Below are 8,705 nucleotides of genomic sequence, written 5' to 3' on the forward strand. Positions count from 1 at the left end.
AAGATGCTCATGCTTAGACATATCATAATTTAACTTCTGAGAAGGAAACACAAAAAAAAGTAATGAAAGGAACCAAAGAGAAAAGACACAATACCTGTAAAGGAATCTTATTTACTGAATGGTATAGCTTTCTTATCAGAAACTATGAAAGTCAGAAGAAAGTAGCACAAGTACTAAAAAAAAAGAACTGATAATTGTGGATTTTGTATCCAAGAAAACTTTGCTTCAGAAATGAAGAAGAAATAAAGACATCCTCAGATGAAGGGAAACTAAAAGAACTTGACCCTAGCATATCTATCTCTAAAAAAATGCTAAAAGAATTTTTTAAAAGGACAAACAAAAAAGAAATTATAAAAGAAGGAATCTTGAAACCAAAAGAAATAAAAAAGAACAATGGAAAGAGGAAAACTATGGGGAAGTACAAGAAATTATACTTCCCATTATAATTTTCTAAATCACTTGTTATGATTAAAACAAAAATCATAATGTCATCTTAGAATCAAAATAATTAGTTTAAAAATGGGTATGGTAAAATGACCTCAAGGGAAGTAAGTTTTTCACATTTTACTCAAAGTGGTGACAACTTGACTCTAGCAAACTGTGATAAGTCATATATATTTTAATACCCAGAATAATCATTAAGAAAACTATACAAAGCAAAACACTAAAAATATTATAAATCAATGACTGTGTAATCTGAAAAATGTTGAAGTAACTCATAAGAGAGTAAGAAAAGAAAAAGAGAAAACAAAGAAAAACCTGGCAGACTTAAGCCTAACATAACAAAGATAAACTTAAATGTAAATCATCTAAATAAACCTAGTAAAAGAGATTGGAAGGGTGGATAAAAAGCATTATCCAACTATATTCTGTTCACTCATGATAGGGATAGACAATTCAAACCTTCAATGAGATATCACTTCATACCTGTCATAATGGCTAAAATCAATAACACTAGAAACAACAGATGTTGGTGAGGATGCAGAGAAAGGGGAATGCTCCTGCACTGTAAGTGGGAATGCAAACTGGCACAGCCACTTCATAAAATAGTATGGAGATTCCTTAAAAAGTTAAAAATAAAACCAGCCTACAATCCAGCAATTGCAGTAGGTATTTATTTAAAGGATACAAAAATATTAATTCAAAGGGATACATGCACCCCAATGTTTATAGCAGCATTGTCTACAATAGCCACATTATGGAAAAAGCCCAAATGTCCATCAACTGATGAATGAGTAAAGAAGATGTGGTATATATATACACAATAGAATATTACTTGGCCATAAAACAGAATGAAAATTTTAAAAAAATGAAATCTTGCCATTTGGAATGACATGGATGGAACTATACTCTCGTATTATTCTAAGTGAAGAAAATCAGTCAGTGAAAGACAAATACCATATGATTTCACTCACATGTGGAATTTAAGTTCCAAAATAAATGGCCATGTGGAAAAAAAGGAGGCAAACCAAGAAACAGACTCTTAACTATAGAGAATAAACTGATGGTTATCAGAGAGGAGGTGGGGAGGTAAAAAGGGTTAAATAGGTAGTGGGTATTAAGGAGTTTACTTTTAATGAGCACTGGGTGTTGTATGTAAGTGTTTATTAGATTGTACAACTGAAACTGATACTATACTGTATGTTAACTAACTAGAATTTAAATAAAATATTTGAAACTTTTTAAAATATATTTTTAATTTATTTTGAGAGAGAGAGAGCGTGAGCTGGGTAGGGACAGAGAGGGGAGAAAGAATCCCACTGCAGAGAGAGGGGAGACAACAGGCAGTGCCAATCCCAATGAAGGGCTCAAACTCATGAACCACGAGATCATGACATGAGCAGAAACCACGACTGAGCCACCCAGCCGCCCCTTAAATAAAATTGTTTTAAAAATAAAAGAAGCTCACTCCAAATTCAACAACATAGATATGCCATACATGTCTAATAGCACAACCCATAATTGAAGAACCACTTATGAATCACATAAAAATTTTTAAACTTTCAGGTCGCCTGGTGGCTCAGTTGGTTAAGGGTCCGACTTCGGCTCAGGTCATGATCTCTCGATTTGTGGGTTTGAGCCCCGCGTTGGGCTCTGTGCTGACAGCTAGCTCAGAGCCTGGAGCCTGTTTCAGATTCTGTGTCTCTCTCTTTCTCTGACCTTCCCCTGCTCACGCTGTCTCTCTCTCTCAGAAATAAATAAAACATTTTTTTTAAATTTAAACTTTTGTTATGTGAAAGCCCATGAAAAGTGGATAAAAAGATATGCTACAAGGACACATAAAAATTTACAAACTACATATCCATAAAAGGACTGTTTATTGATTAGATAGTCAACACTCAAAATTCAACAGTACAAAACAAAAACAAAACCTTAAACAATACAATTAGAAAATAAGAAAAAGACAAGAGCAGTCATATTACTGAAGAGGACATACAAATGGCACATAACAACAGGAAAAAGTGGGGGCACCTGAGTGGCTCAGTCGGTTAAGCGTCCGAATTTGGCTCAGGTCATGATCTCTCGATTTGTGGGTTTGAGCCCCGCGTCGGGCTCTGTGCTGACAGCTAGTTCAGAGCTTGGAGCCTGCTTCGGATTCTGTGTCTCCCTCTCTCTCTGCCCCTCCCCTGCTTATGCTCTGTCTCTCTCTGTTTCTCAAAAATGAATAAATGTTAAAAATTTTTTAAAAAGAACAGGAAATAATGTTCAACATCTTTAGCCATAATGGAAATTTAATTAAAACCAGAATGGAATATCACTATACACTTTCTCAGAATAGTTAAAACAGTTGTGACATCAAATGCTGACAAGGATGAAGATAAACTAGATGATTCACGCATTGCTAATGGGAATGTAAAATGTTTCAACCAAAATAGTTTAGGATTTTCTTATGAAACAAAAAATCAGACTCCCAATGTGCACAGACCTTGCACTTGTACAGTGGGTTTGTGGTATCCCTGCTAGAGCTGATGTTTAGATCCCAAATCATAATTCTCAATGTCTGACTAATAGTTTATTGTAATGCTTTAGACCACAATTTCAGCTCAAAATGAAGCTAGAATATGAGTTTCCCATACACCTAAATGTCTATCCATGGCAAGAGGACACCTCAAGCCACCTAGGTCTTTGAAGTGATGGTGGAGAAAACCAAGGATATATGATGAATAAATGTAATATAGGATCTTCAGTTGGATACTGAAATATAAAAGGATATTAATAGAAAAACTAGAGAAATCCAAGAAGTTTCTAATGAAGTTATCAGTATTGGACCACTGTGAATTCTTTAGTTTTGAATATTATACTGTGGTAATAAAAGATTTTAACATTAGGAGAAGCTAAGAGAAACACATACATATGAATATCTTTACAACTCTTTTATAAATTTAAATTTATTTCAAAACATAATGGTTTTAAAAGTTAATCTGAGGAGCTTGGGGATATGGCAGAGTAGGAGGACCTTGAGTTTACCCCGCCCCATGTTTACAACTAGATATCATTCATATCCAAGTCAATAAGCTGGAGAATGATCTGAAGACAAGAAGAACAAACTGCAAAACTAAAAAAAAAAAAAAAAAAAAAAAAAAAGAGAGAGAGAGAGAAGAAGCTTCATCTGAAAGGTTAAGAAGGTCAGAAAGGTGGAGGGAAGCTGCCTGTAGGAGGGAGGGAGCTGTATAAGCAAAGAAGGTAGAGAAACAGGCCCTCCCACTAGAAAGCTAACACATGCAAGACTAATCCCCCATAAGACTTGGCTTTAAAAAACATAATGACTGAATTCCTTGAGTTTGTAAAATCAGTGGGATTTGAGGCCTGGAGCATTAAAAGTCAGCTGACTCAGCACTGGACAAGCCAGGAGGGTGAATGATAGTTGGGTCACCACCCTTAAAGAGATAGCAGCTGCATGGAGAGGCAACACAAAATCAGCAGTTTGCACAATGATGGGGCAAACAGGAAACAAATCTGTTCATATTGATTTTGGAGCATGTTGGGAGATTTTTCCAAAAATGAGAGAGATTGCAGGGGGTCATTTTCTTTCCCTGCCTCCAGCATAAACACAGGGTCATATGCAGGAGATGGTGCTGCACAGACACTTGCTACCTAACCTACTAGCAGTGTGCGATGCCTACAACTTCTGCTGAAGACTTTTCCACTACAAGCCTGCAAATTTTGTTAAAGCTATTCACAGTTGCTGCCACACAGCACACACAACCACCACACATGGCCCAGCTGTGCATCCCCAGCCAGCTTCATACACCTGGCACAGCTATGCCCAGTCATCATTGTGCACTGTGCCCAGTCTCAAACCCCCAGACACTCAGGCACACAGGCCCCACCCACCATAGCCCTTTGGGTGATCCAGCATAGGAGTAGTGGCCCAGCACAAATTTTGCTAACATAGTCGCCTGCTTCCCTAAATTCCCTGGTGTGCACATCACCTCAGAGTTGGCCTGCTTTGGTCCCAGTAACATCACAGAGGGCTAACAGAGCCCACAAAAGGCAAAGAGTCATTTGTAGACAACTGCACTGAAAGGAAAAGTGACTCAGAAACAACAGCAGGGCATTAGCCACACACATAGGACATACGCTACTGAAAAGCCACGTTTTGGTGAACAGGGGAAACTGCACAGCAGGGCACTCTAGGATCTCTTCTTCATAAAGTCACTGTTTTCAAGAGCAGGAGACATAGTTGACTTTTTTATTTATTTTTTAAAAATGTTTTATTTATTTCTAGGAGAGAGAGAGAGAGAGACAGCGTGAACAGGGGAGGGTCAGAGAGAGAGGGAGTCACAGACTCTGAAACAGGCTCCAGGCTCCGAGCTGGCAGTCAGCACAGAGCCCGACGCGGGGCTCAAACCCACGAACCGCGAGATCATGACCTAAGCGAAAGCCGGACGCTCAACCGACTAAGCCACCCAGGCGCCCCCATAGTTGACTTTTTTTTTTAGCAGAGAAACAGACACAGAAAGCCAGAGAAAAGAAGAGACTGATAAACTTACCCCAAATGAAAGAGCAAGACAAGGCCACAGCCAGAGATCTAAGTGAAACAGTTATAAGTAACATGCCTGATGAAGAATTTAAAGCAACAATCGCAAGGACACTCACTAGACTTGAGAAAAAAAAAAGTGGAACACATGAATGAGACCCTTAACACAGAGATAAGGACTAACATAGCTGAGATAAAAGGCTCAAAGAACAAATGAAAAACACATTTGATGGAATGAACACCAGGATGGAAGGAGCAGGGAAATGAATTTGTGAGCTATAGGACAATGGAAAGTGATCAAGGTGAACAAAAGAGAGAAAAAATAATTATGTAAAATAAGAATGGAATTAGGGAACTCAGTGACTCACTCAAATGTAATAGTATATTTTTATAGGAGTCTCAGAAGAATAAGAAAGAGAAAAAGGAGCAGAATATTTATTTGAAGAAATAATAGCTGAAAACTTGCCTAATCTGGGAAAGGAAACAGACATTCAGATCCAGGAGGCACAGAGAACTCCCATCAAAGTCAACAAAAGCAGATCCACAACAAGACATATTTTAATTAAAGTGGCAAGATATAATGATAAAGAAAAAATTTTAAATGCATGAATACAGGGACAACTGGGTGGCCCAGTTGTTTAAGCGTCCGACTTCAGCTCAGGTCATGATCTCACGGTTTGTGGGTTCAAGTTCCATGTCAGGCTCTGTGCTGACAGCTAGCTCAGAGCCTGGAACTTGTTTCAGATTCTGTATCTCCCTCTCTCTCTGACCTTTTCCTGCTCATGCTCTCTCTCTCGCTCTCGCTCTCTCTCTCTTAGAAATAAATAAAACATAATTTTTTAAAAAAAATTAAAATAAAAAAAGTATGAATACAAAAGAAGACAGTAACTTAGAAGGGAAAACTATAAGGCTAGCAGGATATTTTTTTAGTACAAACTTCCCAAGCCAGAAGGGAATGACATGATATATTCAGAGTACTGAATGGGAAAAATCTACAAGTGAGAATATTCTATCCAGAAAGTCTATCACTCAGAATAGGAGAGATAAAGAATTTTCCAGAGAAATAAAACCTAAAGGAGTTCATGACCACTAATCCAGCCCAGCAAAAAATAATAAAGAGGACACTTTGAGTGGAAAGGAGACACCAAAAGTGACATTATGAAGTTTGATAACACAAAAGGAATAAAAACGAATGTTTCTATAAAATAGGTCAAGGAACTCACAAAATAAAAGAATGGAAAATATGACACCATAGGAAAGGCTAGAGGGAGAAGGATGTTGAGAGAACAAGAAGGAAGAACAGAAAATGGCATCCACAGATTACAGTACCTACAGCCAAGTTGCAGCCTAGCAGGGCTATGGTGCTTAAACCACTTAGCCCACTCAAGATATGCACCGACCACTGGGGCATATGGGCAGTAAGGTTATGGAATCAATGGACAACTCGTGAATGTCATCTATACCCTGACTCAGACCACTGTGACATATGCCAGATCGCATATGCAACTTCTTATGGACAGCCTCCCACTGGTTATACTACTCCAACTGCCCCCCAGGTGTAGTCAGCTTGTCCAGGGGTATGGCACTGGTGTTTATGATAACACCTCTGTTATGGTCACTACCACCCAAGCCTCCTATGCAGCTCAGTCTGCCTATGGCACTCAACCTGTTTACCCAGCTTATGGGCAGCAGCCAAAAGCCACACCTGCAGGGTTGTAGCAAACCTGCTAAACCTAGTCAACCTCAATCTAGCACAACCATCCCAGCCTAGGATATGAACAGAGTAGATAGAGTTATCCCCAGGTAACTGGGAGCTACTCAGATAGCCAGTCATGGCACCACCGTCTTATCTTCCTACCAGTTATTCCTCTACACAGCCAACTAGTTATGATCAGAGCAGTTACTCTCAGCACAACACCTATGGGCAGCCAAGCAGCTATGGACAGCAGAGTAGTTATGGTCAACAAAGCAGCTATGGGCATCAGCCACCCACTAGTTAATCTACTGCTAAACTGGATCCTACACCCAGTCTTCAAGTCAATATAGCCAACAGACCATTAGCTAAGGGCAGCAGAGTTCATTTCAACAAGAACATCCCAGTAGCATGGATGTTTATGGGCAGGAGCCTGGAGGGTTTTATGGACCAGGAGAGAACCAGAGCATGAGTGGTCCTGTTACTTAGGGCAGGTAAGGGGAGGATTTGATTATGGAGGCATGAGCAGAGGTGGAAGGGGAAGAGGACATAGTGGAATGAACATCCTGCAAAGCAAGGTGTCCTCAAAAAGCCTGTGAACTCATGGAGGAAAGACAAGACCTTGATCTAGGCTCACTTGTAGATACAGATGAAGACTGATAACAGTGCAATTTTTGTGCAAGTTTTAAGTGACAATATGACTCTAGATAAACTGACAGACTTCTTTAAGTGGATGTGGAGTTGTTAAGATGAATAAGGGAACCAGAAAACCCATGATTCATATCTACTTAGACAAGGAAACAGGAAAGTCCAAAGAAATTCTGCAGTGTTCTACAAAGACCCACCAACTAGTGAGAAAACTTAAGGTTCCTCTTTCTCAGCAGAAGCCTTCCATGAGTAGCATGCAGGGTGGTATGTCTCCCCTGAGAGTAGAGAGATGCTGCCGCCGCTCTGGGGAGGTCCAGGGTACCCAGGAGATCATGGGAGCCTTATGGATAGCATGGGGGGCTGTGTAAGAAACAGAGGTGGCTTCCCCCCAAGAGGGCCCCAAAGGAGACCATCCAGAGGGGTAACCCATCCAGAGGAGGAAACATCCAGCACCATGTTGGAGACTGGCAGTTTGCCAATCTGGGGTGTGAAAATCAGAACATTACCTTGAACACAAGATGCAACCAATGTAAGGTCCTAAAGGCTGAAGGCTTCCTTCTACCATCCTTTCTACTTCTGGGTTGCAACCATGGCAGAGGCAGACTGGGAGGAAAATGTGGCTTCATAGACCATGGCGATCCAAGCAGAATGCTCAGAGATGGCCACAATGGCCAGGGCATGGACTGAAGTGGGTTTGGTGCAGGAACACGAGGTGGCCCTGGTGGACCCATGGACCTTTGATGGAACAGGTGGGAGAAAGAAGAGGTGGGCATGAAAGACCTGCAAAAATGGAAAAATGCAAGCAATATCAGGAACACAGAGATTGGCCTTACAGAAATCCTGCAGAGCTGCACTGGATATAAGATTTATTTTTTTTTAAACAGAAAATGTTTTAAATTTATAATTCCATTTTTATAATGCTGGCCACGACATTATGATTATTCCTTGCCTATACTTTAGTATTCTTCACCACTTGTGAAGAAACATTAAAACAGGTTAAATAATAGTATGCCATGCTTCCCCCCCTTTTTAAAGATGGTTGTTTAAAACTAAACAATGGGAACCCCTTGTGAACATACTCAGTATCATTGTAGAGAACCAAGACGACATCTAACTGTAAGAATGTTAATGGTTGTCATAGTTTGTTTTGCATAAAATTCTAAATGTATATTAAAAAATTGACACCATAGACCTAAAACATGCAGGGAAGAGGAGCAAATAATAGTATCAAACCTAAATGGCCATCAACTTAATGTAAACTACTATGTGCAGAAGAAGCTATATACAAATCTAATGGTGCCCAGATATCAAAGCCACTAATAAATATGTAAATAATAAAGAGAAATAAATCCAAATATATCACCATAGAAAACCAGAAAACCA

The 8,705-nt window shown here is 39.5% G+C and overlaps 1 pseudogene; it reads left to right on the forward strand.

Moving 5' to 3' along the window:
- Positions 1–6,287: 6,287 nt before the first annotated feature.
- On the forward strand, positions 6,288–8,185 carry LOC120225667 (annotated as a pseudogene).
- The last annotated feature ends 520 nt before the right edge of the window (positions 8,186–8,705 follow it).

Source organism: Hyaena hyaena, unplaced genomic scaffold, assembly GCF_003009895.1.
Source record: "Hyaena hyaena isolate Hyena2069 unplaced genomic scaffold, ASM300989v1 scaffold_1471, whole genome shotgun sequence".
NCBI lineage: Eukaryota > Metazoa > Chordata > Mammalia > Carnivora > Hyaenidae > Hyaena > Hyaena hyaena.